General features: G+C 45.8%; 1 protein-coding gene across 4 annotated transcripts in view; it reads left to right on the forward strand.

Moving 5' to 3' along the window:
- FARS2 (phenylalanyl-tRNA synthetase 2, mitochondrial) overlaps positions 1-17,309 on the forward strand; it is a 1,625,806-nt gene that overhangs the window by 356,495 nt on the left and 1,252,002 nt on the right. Inside the window, exon 1 of one of the 4 annotated variants that reach the window (XM_078688050.1) lies at positions 15,995-16,133. The exons of the other annotated variants lie outside the window; for them this stretch is intronic. The gene's annotated coding sequence lies outside the window, so the exon portion shown is untranslated. Of the gene's footprint in view, positions 1-15,994; positions 16,134-17,309 lie in introns of those variants that run through there. 4 annotated transcript variants of the gene reach the window in all.

Below are 17,309 nucleotides of genomic sequence, written 5' to 3' on the forward strand. Positions count from 1 at the left end.
GTAAAAGTAAAAAAAACAAAAAACCATAAAACCGGGAGTCCTACTTACATATTTCACCCATCTCTCCTCCGGTCTCCCCCAGTTCCCTCTTGCCGCAACTACCAAGTCTGCTGAAAATGGAACCCAATTTACCCTTCAGTTGGGAACCTGGGTCATCATAAAGGAAAACAAAGGTTCCTTGGGATTCATCCAGTTATTTTTGTAATGACATGTATAATTAGTGTCTTGATATATCTAATGTTCAAAACAGGCCAACATTCTCTCTTTTAATATAGTCAGTCCGTTTATTAAAATATCAATTTAATACAACTTTCCAAAAACATGGGAAAACATTCAAGAGGATAAGACATATGAAACTTCATTTATGTATTAAAAATGGATAATCATGTACCTTAAACAAACAAATTTTACTTGGAACTGTTCCGTGAGTGGATTGTAATCCTGATAGTGCAGTGTACAGATAGTGTGAGGGCGGGTGACTCTACAAAGAAGAGTGCCCAAACTGAATCCCTTTCAAAGTACGGGGCTACCATTACTCGTCTAATATGGCTCTACCATTAATTAATCTTGTAGATTCAGTTTTGTGGGTTAAAAAGATGTGAACGCTTTGACGCTATTAGACCGTTGGACAAGATAAGTGGAGGGCTTGTCAAGTTACACCATCCAGGGTTGTAATTCCGGCACAGTCTCCGACTAGACTCAATATGTTCTGTAGCATAATGCAGAAAAATAAGTTTGTATAGGTAGGTCTGCCCCTACTTCTCTCAGAACTGAGATGCATTTGCATAGGCAATTCGTTGTGAAATGACTACAGAGAGCCCGATCAGCAGCAAAACTCTACACGTCTACTTGGTCTGAAGCTTACATTTCACCTGCCGCCCTTGACCCACCCCCCATTCACCAGTTCCTTTTCACAGCTGCCTCTGTGCCTTTAGCATACCTTTCTCCTACCAGCCCTCCCATCCTCCATTTCCCCACTTGGGGCCTTAGGTCTATGTTTTTAAGTGCCAGACATTAACTAACAAGTGTAAAAAGAATGCAACACATTTCATTAGTGTTTCTGTCGTCTAACATTTTGCTTGATTGTAGAGAGGGCCTGTTTCCATTTGGGCGGGACTGAGTGAGGCCCAGCTCCACTGCTTAATTTGTGAAAAAAGAGTACCAGGGCCCTCGTCAGGAAGCCACTGCAGCCTGCACCACCCATTGCCCCCGCCAGCGCTGCCAGTGACCGTACCAGCCCAACTATTTGCCATCACACTCTTGCAGGTGGGACAATTAATACTATTCCAAGCCTCCAAAGCAATAAGAATGACTTGGATGGCAGGTATTAGTCAATGTTAATGTATGTTGAATTAATAAATAGCTACTGTTATGCTCATACCTAAAATAGGCAGACAGGGCCACCATGTGGCAAACTGTCATAAGCACCGGTGCGGACAATTAAGTGCCGGTGCCAAGCACCGGAAACCACAGGCTTAAAGTAAGTACTGGCCAGCTCACAGTAATGATGGCTCGGCTTGTACTCTCTTATGTACACATTTACTGTCACTCTGAGTTCAAGATGAACGTTTATTTCTTCCACTTGGGTTCGTACTGTGGGACTCCTCTTTGCATTGCTGTACTCTCTTGGACAATGCTGCATTAAAGCTCTGACCCAGAGGCACTAAAATGCAGGAAGTGGCTCAATGTTTTATTTGTCAAGCTGGTGGTGCCACATGGCACCAGGACTGTAAGCTTAGTGTTGGACTTGGCCCTTTTTGCAGGGTCATCCCTAAACTTTTTGCCTTTCTCCTAGCCTTTTTTCTGACATGGTGTTGGTGGTTTTAGGACTCTGGGCACTTTAGCGCCTACTGTCCAGTGTAAAGTGCGTGTGCTCTCTGTGATAAATATGGTAAGATTGGTTTACACCTGTTTGGCCTATTTAATTTACCTGTCAATCCCTTGTAAAGTGGTATCTCATATACCCAGGGCTGGTAAATTAAATGCTACGGTGGGCCTGCAGCGCTGATTGCGCCACCCACCAAGGTAGCCTTGCAAACCTATCTCAGGCCTCTGCCATTGCAGGGCCTGTGCGCGCAGTGTTACTGCTGCTGTGACGTGGCACCTAAAGTGTGTGCCATGTCTGTGACCCCCCTTTTACTGCATGTCAGTCACCCCTAAAGTAGGCCCTAGCTAGCCCTATGGGCAGGGTGCATTGTAGATAAAAGATAGGACATGTACATTAATTGTGTGACATGTCCTGGTAGTGACAAACAACCATTTTGGTTTCTCACTACTATGGGGCTGCCCTCCCGTAGGAATGTATTGGGGATTGCCTGATAAGTGTTTCAGTGGTAATTCCTGTTATGAGAGGAGCAGCGTGGTCAAGTTTAGTATATTTGGAATGGTAATAATAAATGCTGCAGATGCAGGGTGCACATAGTCACCCATATACTTTCGAACAAAGAAGAGAGAGGAGGAGTCTTAGAGGGGAACAGGGCCCACCAATCAGGGGGAAAGAACACGTCTTGCCTCCTGTTGCCCTCACACACCCCGAGAGGGGTCATTAGACATATCTCCTCGTTGGGCCGGCGCTGCAATTCCCAACGGGTCCACCGAAGGGTCACTTTATCGGAGATCTTTTAAGGCATGCCGGATGGTGCATGAGGGTGTGTGGGGTGTGGGTCCTATCAGAGGGTAACACGTGTGTGCATAGTGATAAACACTGACACAGGGTGACCTGAAAAGATTATCATATGTAACGGCACCCCAGACTGAATAAAAACTCATAAATTGAGTCTAATCCCAAAAGGCACATAATGCCTGGATATTATAAAACGGTCCACCTGTTTCACGCCTCTGTTGCCGCAACGGTCTTTGACGCTTCTTCAGGACCAGGATTCAGAAATGCAGTTACATATGATAATCTTTTTAGGTCACCCTGTGTCAGTTTTTATCACTATGCACACACTTGTTACCCTCAGATAGGACCCACACACCCTCATGCACCATCCGGCATGCCTTAAAAGATCTCCAATAAAGTGACCCTTCGGGGGACCCATTGGGAATTGCTGCGCCGGCCCAACGAGTAGCATATGCCCGATGATGAAGCATGAAACCTCTCGGGGAGTGTGAGGGCAACAGGAGGCAAGACGTTTTCTTTCCCCCTGATTGTTGGGCCCTGTTCCCCACTGGGCCTCCTTCTCTCTCTTCTTTGTTTGAAAGTATGTAGGTGACTATTTGCACCCTGTGTCTGGAACAGTACCTTTTTATTGGGTTTGATGCAAATATAGGGAGCATGGACACTGGACCATTAACTGGCTCCCAGGTTCCCCTTCTTTTTTTGATAGAATAATAAATGCTGCGCAAGGGTGTGCGCAGATTTATTATAACTATTTTAGAAATGCCACTTTTAGAAGTTGGCATTTCTGTGTGCTATGTGTCTGCCTGCCTGATGTGAATTGCATGTCTGGCTGTTTAGTGACAGGGGCTGGTGAGGTGTGTGTGGCTCCAGGAGGGGCAGGGTAAGTCAGCACTAGGCTGAATGGGACATCTACATTTGGAGTAGTGGGAGGAGTAGTCCCCTGACCTTGAATAGGATTGTGCCTAGCCTATACAATGCTGGGTCTGCCCCCTGTGGTGTGTCTGATCACCGAACCCCCACCTGACAAAGGGGAAGGGAAGCCTGGTAAACAGAGTGCTCCAATTCCCCCGAACCAGTTTTTGATGGTTCCCCCAAGCCCCCATGAAAGTGGTGCGGTTCCTGTACTGAGGGGGCCTGCTGCTGCTGGGTCCAGGAGGAACCGCCACAAGGGACTGCCTCCCTGCTGGAGGGCCCTGTAAGCTGGCCTGCCTGGGCCCAGCCTTGTGCCCCTAAAACTTTACTGGCTGGAGCTGTGGCTCCTAGCTCCATGTGAGCGCTATATTTTAATTGCCTGAGGACCAGGGGCGTGTGAGCCCTGCAGCACTGAGCTGTACATCCTGGAGAGGGAATTTCTGGCGTAGGGAGTCCCCCAAGTTGCTGCAAGGAGCAGGTGCTCACCCCGCTTGGCGTGCTGTGGCGGGAGCCTACCCCGCGTTTCAAGGGTAGATCGGGTGCCCACCCCGCATTTGAGCTTTATTAACAAACGCGTGCTCATCCCGCAATGCCATTGAGAAAGTGAGCCGCCGCCACTGCGAGCAGTGAAACCAGAAGTTAGGTGCGTCCGCCTGACTGTGGGCGGAGTCACGGCAGAGAGGAGTAGAGCCGGAAGGAGGGCGGGAGCCTACCCCGCCTCCATGTCCGCAAGTCGCGGCCGAGTTGTTTCCGGTTTTGGAGGAGTCCCGGAGGTCAGCGCATGCCTACGCGGGTCTCCCGTGAGTGAGAGAGAGCCCCGGGGCGCCAGAGGCATTGGAGCGAATGTACGTCGTTATAACGCATGCTGTTACAACGCATGCCATTACGACGCAACTTTTACAACGCAAGTCGTTACAACGACTTGCGTTGGGGGGCGCTGGATAGTGAATAGTTTAATTTACTATTCCAACTCCAGTCCCCGTGGATAGTAGGGAAGGTGTTGGATAGTAAATTAACCTATTCCCTATCCTGGAGCGCCCCCCAGCGCAAGTAGGTGTAATGACTTGCGTTTTAAAAGTTGCGTCGTAATAGTAGTGCGGAGTAACAGTTGCGTTGTAAAGGATGTTTCCCATTGGAGCTGTGCAAGCTGCCTCTCGACCTCCCCCGTCTCGGAGCGTGAGAGGCGAGCCCCAACAGGAAGACCGGAGGAGACCCAGGAGGGCCCGGTGAGTGGGGCTGGCTGGGGAGCGAGACCGAGGCACATTGCCTGTGCCTGTTTTCCTAAGCGGACCCTCGCGAGAGCAGGTCGCTCCAACGTTGGGGGGCAATTGTTGTTAGAAGTCCCGGAGTGGGACTCAGGCAGCACTGTGGTACCAGGCCTTTGCCACAGCTGCCCCGCCTGACAATTGGCAGCTGCAACGTTGGGCTTATTTGTTCCAGGAGTCCCCGAATTGGGCTCAGATGGCCCACTTAGTGCCTACAGTTATTTTCACAGCTGTACAGCCGTTGCGGCAGCTCCAACGTTGGGGCACATTTGTTTAAAGAGTCCCAGTGGGGGGCCCAGAGGGCACAGTGACTGCCAGTGCCCACAGTTACCTGCACAGCTGCACTACAATTAGTGGCAGCTGCAACATTTAGGCCAGAGCATTTTGAGGAGCCCCAGAGGGGACCCAGGAAGCAGAGTGGTGCCAGCGCAATTGCGCACTTTGATTCTGCTGCATTGGCAACCCGCCCTGCCATTTGGGACATAGGGCATTTGAGCCCTCTGAGAAGGCCAGTTGGCCAGGGGGTCAGTGTTAGGTTGGTAGGTCGCCAGGCCCTAATGTGATTTATGTGGTGCCTACGATAAATGGGATTTATGCACCCTGATTTATGCCTCTAATGTGATTTATGCTTAGGAGGTTATTGCATACTGTGTTTATGCTGGTGAGGTTTATTGCCTAATGTGTTTATGCTTAGGTGGTTGGCACTTTATGTGTTTTACACCTAATGTGATGCGGATTGCATAATATGATTCATATTGCAGGATATAATGCTGAGTACAGTGTTTTGCCAATAGTTACTGGTTGTGTTCTACATTTACTATTTGTGCTCTGTGATGGTTCTGACAGTGGCTCAATTGGCCCTGTCATGTGTATATACTCCCCTGTAAATATTGCCTAGTGCCAGTTGGCACAGTGTAGATTGTGTGATTACTATTCTAATGTGTTTTTTCTGTAATACAAAGGCTATTTTTATATATAACCATGTGTGGAGTTTCTTCTGTGGTGTGCCTAGTGTGTTGCGCAAAATCTTTACACATTTTCTCTGGGATAAGCCTGACTGCTCGTGCCAAGCTACCAAGGGGGTGAGCAGGGGTTATCTTCAGCGTGTAACTCCCTTGCCCTGACTAGAATAGTATATTATAGAAAAACAATGGTCCTCAAACCAATCATTCACGGTTGCAAATTCAATTTACAATTCTTGATTCTGAGCTAAAAATGAATTTGTGCTCTTCATAAGGAATAATACTTCAACATAAGAATTTTCATAGTAAAAAATGAGAGGATGTGCAGAAAATGAACTTCATATGAAACAAAACAAATTTATTTTCATCAATAGATTCAAATCACTGTACATTTTTGATGGTTGCTCCAGAGGGAAACGTGCAAGGAAAAGGGTGCTCGAAGATAAGTGGGTGGGGAAATTATTCCCAGAGTGAAGAAAAAGTAGAAAGTTTCAGTGAGAGATTGATCAAACGTATCAATCTTGGTGTCCTGTCCCAATGCTATTTTACATGGTCTATTTACATTGATTTGTACAATCACAGATTGTAGTCATCTGTGGCACGTAGTAGGGATAGGATGAGTGGGTCCAGGTACAAGGATATATGTTTGTCGACGTTTCGACTCGACTTGTGGCATATAGGACGGTTAGGCGTTTGCCTGTAAGTCTTCCTGAGGACGGGATATGTGGGGATAATTGGAGGCAACCAAACCCTGGTTGATTGCACCTCATCTGCTCGTAGTTCTACGCGGGAGTGTTGTAGCCGTATCCTGGCTTCAATCAAGGACAAACGGAAGCCCCTCCAGGGTCAGTCCGATGGGCAACCCAATTGTTCAAGGGAATTTGTTGACCTATCAGTGATGAATTTTATTTCTCATGTGAAAGAAGCCACTCACATAAAGGGGCACATCTTAGGCCAACTTTGGACACTAAATATGAACATCTCCACCCCTCTAGTAGTTCCGTGTGCCTGGTCGGACCACTATTTGATCACTTTTACTCTTCAATGTATCCTCTCTCCAAAACTCCAACTAACTGAGAACCAAATGTCTAGAAATTGGAAACGAGCAGACATGGCCCATATTCGCTCAATCCTAGTGAGCACGTCCCCCTCCACACTACAAAATTTTCAGACTCAGGCTGAGAGTATCTACTCATGGCTGGAGTCTGCCAGCAATTGTGTTGCCCCCCTCAAAAAGACTAGGATCATGAGGCCGCACGATGCTCAACAGTGGTTCTCGGATGATTTAAAAGTAAAGAAACTCGAACTTAGACAAGCTGAACGCCGATGGCGTCGTCATTATCTCCCAGAAAAAAAGTGTCTTACTTAACCTTGATGGGTGAATATAAAAAATGTATTAAACTAACCAAGGCTAATTACTTTTCTCAAAATATTGTTAATGCATCAGATAAATCTAAAGAGATTTTTTCCATAGTCGACCAACTCTCAAAGCCAGATAGAGTTATGTCAAAACCAGCTCCCTCACAAATGTTATGCGACTCTCTTAATTTATACTTTCTAGAGAAAATAGCCACTATCAAGGCCAGTATCTCTTCTGAGGCCTGTATTATGCAGGACTCTAATATTGACCTGAGTCAACATTGTCTTGCCCAAATCCCCCTGATCTCAGAGGAACCTTTCTTGACTTTACTAAATAAAGTCAGCTCATGCTCTCACTTGGATTGCTGTCCTCCTTACATTCTCCGAGAAGCTTTTACTACATGTCCCGACCCCCCACACGCATTTTTGAATAATTCACTTGAGCTTGGCATTGTCCCGGACTCCTTTAAAAGGGCAGAAATCATTCCAATCTTAAAAAAAACGGGTGCTGACTCTACGGCCCCTTGTAATTATCGCCCGATCTCTTTGTTGCCCTATCTGGGAAAAGTTTTAGAGGCACATGTAGCTAATTGCCTTAGCTCCTTTGTCGAGCATTTTCAAATTCTGGATCCTCATCAAGCGGGTTTTCGACCCGCTCGCTCAACTGAGTCGGTCATTCTCTCTGTGATGGATGAGCGCAGAGGAGGGGCAGACACGGGTATCTCTCAGGCCCTGATACTTTTGGATCTTTCCGCAGCGCTTGACACAGTCGATCATAGTATTCTGGTCGACCGTGCCAGGAACGTCGGAATTCAGGGTCTAACCTTAAAGTGGCTGTCTTCCTTTTTGAGCAACCGATCCCAAGCTGTGCGTCTTGCCAATTTCTCCTCCAGTCATAGAGATATTACCTGAGGGGTTCCCCAGGGCTCCTCTATTTCCCTGCTCCTTTTCAACCTCTATCTTTTCCCCTTAATTTACTCATTGAGGGAAAGGAATGTCAGAATGTTTAACTACGCAGATGACCTTCAACTGGTGTTTAACATCAATTCTTCTGATTCGTCCAAGTCCACTGTCCAAGACACAATGGTCTTCATCAGTGACTGGATGAATAACAACCAGTTGAAGCTGAACCGGGAGAAAACTAAACTAATTCTTACGGGTGGTCCAGCTAATCCTTGGCATTCCAACTTCTGGCCAAAATTAGGCAAACCACCTGTGCCAGCTGCTTCTGCTAAAAGCTTGGGGATAATTATAAGTAATGATCTGTCCATGATAGCCCAGATCAGCTCGGTTGTATCTGCCGGTTTCTTTCAGCTGCGCAGAATAAAAAAGATCCAAAAAGGGGGTGGTGATGGACAGAGTATCTGAGTTAATCAGAACACTCCTACCCAGTCAACAGATCAGTGCTTGATCCATCACCATTTTTTAGCTCACTGCACCATCCCAGTTCAGAACCTGGCTACATGCAAATTAGTCTGTCCCTGGCCCAGTGCATCATGGGAACAGGGCAGACCAAACTACCAAGCCAATTCTTTACTGGAAAGGAAACAAGCTTCCGGGGACCGGTTTCTGGCATTACAGCCGTCTTCGGCCCGGCTTGCTTGAATCCTGATGGTGCAGTGAGCAAGGGACTCACATCTGAGCATACCCTTCCACACTTATGGTGGCCAAAACGATTCAAAAATGGGGTGGTGATGGACAGAGTATCTGAGTTAATCAGAACACTCCTACCCAGTCAACAGATCAGGGCTTGATCCATCACCATTTTTTAGCTCACTGCACAATCCCAGTTCAGAACCTGGCTACATGCAAATTAGTCTGTCCCTGGCCCAGTGCATCATGGGAACAGGGCAGACCAAACTACCAAGCCTTAGAACCTCCCACCTGAATTTATTGGAAGTCCCACCCGCCAAACGGAAGTAGTATGGTGGACTAAGGTTCGCAGTTTTAGCACCACAATTTTGGGATTCTCTCCCGGCTGAGCTAAGGTCTTTCACTTCCTTGGCTCAGTTCAGGAAACAGTTAAAGACCTGGTTATTTATTCAAGCATATTCTGACTAAGTGCCTTCTCTGCCCACTGCCTTGACCTTTATTCCAGCGCCATGAAACCGTCGGTGTACGTGCGCTTAATAAGTATTTTTAACTTATCATAACACATAACAATAGCTGATTGTTCGGTGCGTCCTTTCACAGCAAGGTAAATAGACCATGTAAAATAGCATTGGGACAGGACACCAAGATTTATACGTTTGATCAATCTCTCACTGAAACCTTCTACTTTTTCTTCACTCTGGGGATAATTTCCCCACGCACTTATCTTCGAGCACCCTTTTCCTTGCACGTTCCCCTCTGGAGCAACCATCAAAAATGTACAGTTATTTGAATCTATTGATGAAAATAAATTTGTTTTGTTTCATATGAAGTTCATTTTCAGCACATCCTCTAATTTTTTTCTATGAAAATTCTTATGTTGAAGTATTATTCCTTATGAAGAGCACAAATTCATTTTTAGCTCAGAATCAAGAATTGTAAATTGATTTTGCGACCGTGAATGATTGGTTTGAGGACCATTGTTTTTCTATATTGAACGTCGCCCAGGTTCACAAACTTGTATCGGGTCACCCCTTACCTGTAATGGCTGACTAGAGTGGTGGTTTCTGCCTGGCTTAGGCGCAAGCCTAGCCAACCAGAAATCCCTTTCTAACACTTAGGTAATGCAAAACATCATCAATACAACTTGGGTGAATAAAAACAGGGCCCAGACATAGGAAGCACAGAAAGACAGGTTGCACAGAGACATTCCACTAATAGACTGCACATTATCCTGTGTAGGCGTGGGAGTAGGGACAACCGTGACACCAGGTAGTGCAGGTAAAGAGGGTTTTATTTTTAGAGTACTTTTGTACACAAAAGTCTTTCGCCTCCGCTGCGTCAGTCGATCACGGGTGTAGGCGCTGGGATCCATGGCGGTGGTCTTCTCTTGTGTGTTGGTGGGGTTAGGTGTGGTGCCTCGCTGGACAAACGCTGGCTCCGTGACATGTAAGAGACCAACAAAAGAGGGAGGCCGTTAGTTCAAGTCCTCTAGAGGAAGTGCACCTAGAGGGACCGGGGAAGGTGAGGGTAGACCCAGTGTACAGTGCGCTATCCTTGTACAGTGCACGGTGAATGAACAAAGGTGAGGGGGGGGAACTAGGAGGTGAGGTACAGGGGAGGAAACGGGGAATGGAAGGGAAGGAAAAGAACCACAGGGGTGAAGGACGAACAGGGGCTTTATACACTAATCACACGTGAGCGCTCCGGCTCCCAACCCAGGCTGCCCAACGCCGCCGTACCTGTGACAGCCACACTCCTCCCTCGGGAGTGTGGCACGGCGGTTCACGGGGTCGTTGGCCTCCTGGCTTTCTTCCCTTCTCCGCCTCTCCGTCTTCTCCGTGATGTTCCTTCGGGTTGTTCCTATCTCCGTCTCCTCTGCTTCCTCCGCTCTGCTCCGTGGATGCTTCCTCCTTCCGCTCCTCCGGGGTGTTCACACACCCCGAGTACATCACTTCCCGCCTTTTGTCCAATCCGGTCTCGCTGACGTCCTCCGGGGGCTGTTCCTCCTCCTCGGTTACAAACGCCCAGTTAAAGGGGCCGCTGTTTTCTTCCTCTTCGTCATAGCCGATCGGACCGTCCTTCCACCGGTCCGTCTGTAAAGAAGGAGGTGGGGTAGGGTCAGCAGGGCACGGACTCCACCATTCCCTAGGGGCTCGCCTCCCTACCCCGTTACACCCTGTTAGCATCAGTTGGCTCAGTAAAGACAGACAGTAAGAAAATGGCTGGTTGAGGCGGGTGAAACCCTACTCAAGCAGCAACCACAATCTTTGTAGGGTGAAGTCACAAGCGAACTCCAAATTAACCTATGCTCAACCCTCTGGTTTCTTCGGACAGAGCAGTCTGGCTTAACTTAAGAGGCAATGTGTAAACTATTTATGCAGCACTTGAAACTGTAGTGAAGTGAAAACAACACAAGAAAAATCCCACACCAATTCAGGAAATCAGATACATTTTAATAAAATAATCAAGACCCAAATTACAAAAATCCAATCAGTAGAACCGGAAATATGCAATTTGAAAGATTTCCATGAATATAGTTCCAAAAAGCATGAAGCTCCAACTATGGTTATCTGGTTGCGCCAGACTGGGACAAAGTCACAAGTTCAGGCCTACTGCAATGGAACGTGGCTTGGCTACAGGGACCCACGTATGCGCACTGAACACAGTATCTTAATCATGGTTGCGAAGAGATGTGTTTCACAGCAGAGGTGATGCAAGGTCCGGGCGAGGAGATGCGTTGCGCAGTGGTGGTGCGTAGTGCGATGCAAAGTCCTCGCATGGAGTGCAGCGGTGGTTCTGATGGCCTGCTTTGAGCAAGACAATCTCTTTGTGTGGAGATGCGTCAGGTCTGATGAGCTGCAATGGGCGATACGAAGTCCTTGCTGTGGGGATGTCCGCGCAGCAGAGGAGATGCGTCGGATCCGGGGACGTTCCATCTAGTAGCTGAGGCGATGCGCTGGTTCTGCAGGAGGTGCGCTGTGGAGGAGATGCATCGGTTTTGATGGATTCACAGATGGGTTAGTAGAGCACCTTCAGGCCAACTTCCAAGGGTCCAGGGCTTGGATTGCACCACTTGGGATAGCAGATGGCTAGGTCTAGATGCTGGGTTCAAGGTTTTTGGAAACCTGTTATGTCCCTGAGAATTCTAATCAGGAGGCCAGCCAACCACCCCATGGAGCCACTTTGAGGTCCTGGGTTCAGAGACGCAGGTTCAATCCTTCTCACCCAGGCAAGAGGGCAGAAGGGCAGCAGGTCAGCCGAGCAGCAGTCCTTGAGAGCAGTATCCTGTAGAGTGGCAGTCCTTTTAGCAATACAACAGTCCTTTGTCCTGGCAGAGTCCACAAGTCCAGAAGTATACTGAAGAGTTGGTGTCTGAGGTCCAATATTTATATCTGATGTCCACTTTGAAGTAGGAAAAACATTTAGAGGTTTCCATCCCTCAGAGGTGCTTGGAATTTCCTGTCTCCCTCGCTGGCCCCAGCTTGTCTGGGGTCACAAAAAACAGTGGCAAACCCTTTGTGAGAGTGCTTAGGCAGAGCCTTTGTGATGTGCAAGTGTGGTAGGTGACAGCTCCTCCCCCTTGTTAACTCAGAGTGGCCTATCCTTCCAACACCCATTTTCCTTTTTCAATAAATGGGACAAGAAAATGGCAACTTTCTAAAAGTAATAGGAACAAATGATGGACAGAATGCTGAACGCAAACATTCACCCCCAGTCACAAGGATCTGGGTTTAATGCGTTGGTCTTCTGCTCAACACGCCACCCCAGTTTGGACCCAGCTGTATACAATTCAATTCAGTCTTGACCCTGCTCCTCATGGGAAAAGTCTAACCCAAACTGCCAAGCCTGGCCCTCCTTGGACAAGAAATAAGCATCCTGGGACCGGCTTCGGGGCATCATCCCTCATCAGCCAGGCTAGCTTGAATCCAGTGGCTCAGTGAGCACAGCACCCATGTCTGGGCATACCCTTCCCACTTAGGGCATGAATGGCTTACATTGTTCAGCATTCTGTCCAATAGTTGTTCTTTTTGCAACTTTCTAATAGTGGCATTTTGAGAATTGTGACTAAACCACCAAACACAATCTGTCTAAGTGCTCTCAATTGAAAGTTATCACTTATCAGATGTAATAAGCTAATCCAATGTTATCCTATGGCAAAGGTAGGCCTTGCAATAGTAAAAAACAATTGGAAGAGTTTTATACTACCAAGGCATATAAAACTTCAAAGTTCATGTTCAACTTTCTAAGTACACGTCACCCTGCCGAATGGGCTGTTCAGGGCCAATCCTAGGGGTGACTTATAAGCATTAAAAGGAAGGTTTGGGTCTGGCAAAAGGGTTATTTTGCCTGGTTGAAATGGCAGGTTAAAACTACACGCATAGGCAGCAGTGCCAGGCCTGAGACATGTTTAAAGGGCTACTTGAGTGGGTGGCACAATCAGCAATGCAGGCTCACTAGTAGCATGTAATGGACAGGCCCTGGGCACATTTAGTACCACTTTACTAGGAACTTACAAGTACATTAAATGTTCCAATTGGGTGTAAACCAATTCAACCATGTTTAAAGGAGCGAGCACAAGTTCTTTAGCTCTGGTTAGCAGTGGTAAAGTGCGCAGCGTCCTAAGAGCCAACAAAAACTGCTTCAGAACACAGGAGGGTGAATGCAAAAAGTTTGAGGATGACCCTGCAGAAAGGGCCAATTCCAACACAGACCAGTTGGATTTGCCAGTGTTTGTTTTGGAGAGACAGTGAACGTATTAGAATAACTTCCTGTTGATCACTTCCAGAGTAACAAAGGTGTGTTGTAAGACAGTTAGTTTAATTCCACAACTGCTGATTCACAGAGTAAGAGTCTGTATCAGTAGAACTTTAGGCAAGTATAGTTGTTATCCTGAAGTCGAAAGTATAAAACCGGAAGTAGAAGGCGAGAAGTTGGTTGTGGTATTGCGTTGGCCAAGCAAAATGTATGGGACTTAAACATGTGAAAAACTTGTACATTTTTGGACAATCACAAACATTTTGGTGTGACGTTCCCAATTAGTAGACGTATAAATGTACACAAAAAAAGTTTCATTAAATGTTTTCCAAAATGAGAAAGAATAGGGCGCACCCCCATATTTCTTAGGTTCTATTTCATGGGATTTATCCCACAGAATATCCATTTGCCTTGGGCAAAAAATGTAAATTGTGCTAATGTTAATTCTGCATAACTTACTTTTTTGGACTTTAGGAGCGATATGTGTTGAAATGTACAATTTGCATATATTTTCATGCATCATACTGGGGATTTGTGTTAATATCTAACAAGTTATACATCTATTCAAATCATAGGAACAAACCTATTGTCTAAAACCAAAAATATTTTCAAGGTCTCTAAAATCACATGTTGCCATAGTAGGCCCTGGCACTTAAGGGAACTACTTTTTGTGTGAATGTATTCCTAGTGTAAGGGCAGAATGATGTAATTCACAGTGAATTTAGCTTATTGCTATACTATTACCCCATGCTGCATTCTGTATTGGGCAGAAGAAAAATAGGAGTGACACAATAACAAACCAATGGATAAAGAGGTATGGCTGAAATCCCCTATACGTACGTATATTATACGTATAACTTTGGTAAAACCTAAAGGTCTTGGCTAATGCCAGACCTAAATAGTATAGTGGAATATATATAGCCACTTGTAATTACAGGGATCACATTTCGATCCATTTTTTTTTCTTTCTGCATCCTTACAGACAGGGACAACCATGTCAGTTTTTTCAGTGACTTTAGTGAGCCCCATGTGCCATGATTTGGGTCCCATAGGTCAGTGTGCGCCTTTCTGATGATTTGAAAGCACGATTAGGACAAGACCTGGTAAGGCAGTTAGATGTATGGCATGCACTATGTAACGGTAGGAGAGGGAACCCCTTCCACCATAAATAATGTGTGGTAATTTTCCACGAGTCGAGGGTTAATCAAGGTCCTTATTACGAACTTTCAGCATATTTATAAAATTCTGTAAGACCTTTTAATGAAGCATAGTTTGTTTCATACCATATATTTTTATGATTATAATTTGTTACATAACATTTATCTAGTTAACTTAATGTGGATTTCAATTTGCAACACATTAAAACACAGTTTGTGATATTCACACTCCTTTACCACTGTGAATCGAAAATAATTAGCATATATTGGAATAATAAAATATAGTTTAAAGTATTCCGCTTTAAAGCATACACAGGTAGTTCTAAGAAGTGAATCCAATAACATTTGCAGAGTACTCCATTACGAGTAGTTATTGGAGCGGTGTAGGGGGCTTTTGTGTTAAAAAAGTCCAATCAAGGGATTGATGAGCGCAAGGGGGTTTAGCATACAGGGATTTCTAATTACTAATGACACCGAACAAGGATAGAACCAGGCTGGGGTTTACTTGTGTTCCCATTTGCAGGTGACATGACTTAGCAGTTTGGGGTGGATTATTCCGATTTTAGTAAGTATACAAGGCTGATTTCCATATAGTTGATCCCTGTCTGTATGGAGTCAATGGTGTAGCTTGGCTCATGGACGCTAGTGCAAGCAAAGTAACTGGGCCCCCTCACAAGGGTGACATCTCAATCTGTCAGCTGTCCCACAAACTTCTCACCCTTCTTGGACATATCCTGTATCTGCCATATCAAAACTCACTACCTTTCTCATATACACACTGTTGTATTTCCACTCCCAGCCCTGCATCTCTGCACATCAAAGCCATAAACCTAAAAAGCATTACCAAAGCCAAAAGGTTTGGCCCTTGTAAAGTACATGCACACAAAGACATAATATGCAAGTGCTTCATTCTCACACTACTCCTCACACACAGGCATATGCCTCACTCTGCACTCACACAGGCACTCATTTCATCCATTAGACCACTCACAAAAGACAATGTTAATCCTGCATTCACACAAGCACACTCCTCACAACACACTCCCAAAACTTGGTGGTTATCCTGCACTCACACAGGCAATGCTCAAATAAAGGTACACAGCTCACTAGGAAAGAGCAGAGTTTGGACAGATGGTGGGCATAAGAGTCAGTGGTTGAGTATCTGGTGCACCAGTCAATGAGTACAGTTCAAAGCTGTTGAGGTAAATTACACTGAAGCCTGAATGTCTACTGAGGTTATCTAATCTTCCTTTAACGACACTTAGACTAGCACTGCATACTTTGTGAGACTGATCTATACAAACGGTTGCGAGGAATTAAAAGGTTCAACTTGCCCTCAAAAAAACCAAGGTGGTGTTTTTTTTGTAGTGCAAGCATATCCTAAATGAAGAAACAAATAAACAAAGAAGAAAAAAAATATGCCAACTAGATGTGGAGGGCATGCGCTTCAATAAAAAACAAAAGAAGTAAAGCTTTGCACTTGCCTGCCGTCTTGGAACAGTAAAAGGTAAGAAGAATACAGTTTCAAGATAGTGGAATGGTTTTGAAGTTTGTAGCAGTGATACCTGGCCCTCTGCTACTGTGGCACAGTAGCAATGGCAGCAGAGCACCTAGTACTCTCATTACTCAGCACTAGTCTACAGATGTAGGTGAGCTGCTGAGATATAAACTAAAGGAAATATCTCTCGAGGTCGGAATCCTCTGGTTAAAGAGTAACACAGAGCAAGCAGGCTAAATACTGTTACTCAGACCACCTGTCATCCTAAAGGTCAGTTGTTTGCTAGGCAGATCCAAACATTGGCAACAAAGCCAGTGGCTGAAGATGGCCGATCCACTGTGCAACTGTATGTATGCTGTTCTCAAGGATCGAACCAATACGTGAATGACACCCTAATAAATAACTGAAGTGGGATTACCCAAATCCCATTTTCTGTAAGCAAGATTATGTATTATTTTTGAGAAAACATAAGGCTAGTGAGATAGCTAAAACAGTCTTTTGGTCAGACCAAAAACACACAGAATAGTGTACAGGGAGCAGGAGTGCAAGGGTTCTTGGCTCACATGCATGAAACATACTGCACTGGTCAAGAGCATCGCAAACTTCCCTGAAAGACATGAAACAATTGTGGTACTGGAGGACCAGAGCAGGTTTCCTTACAAGACATGGAACAAGTGTGGTACTACAGTCCCAGTCAGTGCCAGATTCTTTCAAAGACATGAAACAAGTGTAGCACTGCAGGGACAGTGTAAACTTGTTTCAAAGTCATGGAACCTGTGTGGTATTTGAGGACTAGCCTCTGCAAGCGTCCTTCAAAGACATGGGAAAAGTGCCGTACTGGGTAGCACCATTTACCACCTCTCTTGGATACAACAAATAAGTCGCATTTCATATTTGGTACATGTGCAAGGAACAGCACTGGGGTGTTGAGTTTGAGCTTGACTCACATCTATAGCAAGATTTTCACACTTAGTACAGGTACAGCACCGGGCAAGAGTACACGCTTCCTTCACACCCATGGAACACTGACCAATCTGACCAGAAACAATGATGCAAGCTGTCCTCACTTGCACAGAGCATGGACTGCATCTCCAGCAGCAGCCCAAGCCTGTGTTTAAACACATACACACACACAATGTACCGCATTTGTAGTGGTGTAAGTTTCCCTCTCATATAGCACAGGCT

This window comes from Lissotriton helveticus, chromosome 4_1 (assembly GCF_964261635.1).
Source record: "Lissotriton helveticus chromosome 4_1, aLisHel1.1, whole genome shotgun sequence".
NCBI lineage: Eukaryota > Metazoa > Chordata > Amphibia > Caudata > Salamandridae > Lissotriton > Lissotriton helveticus.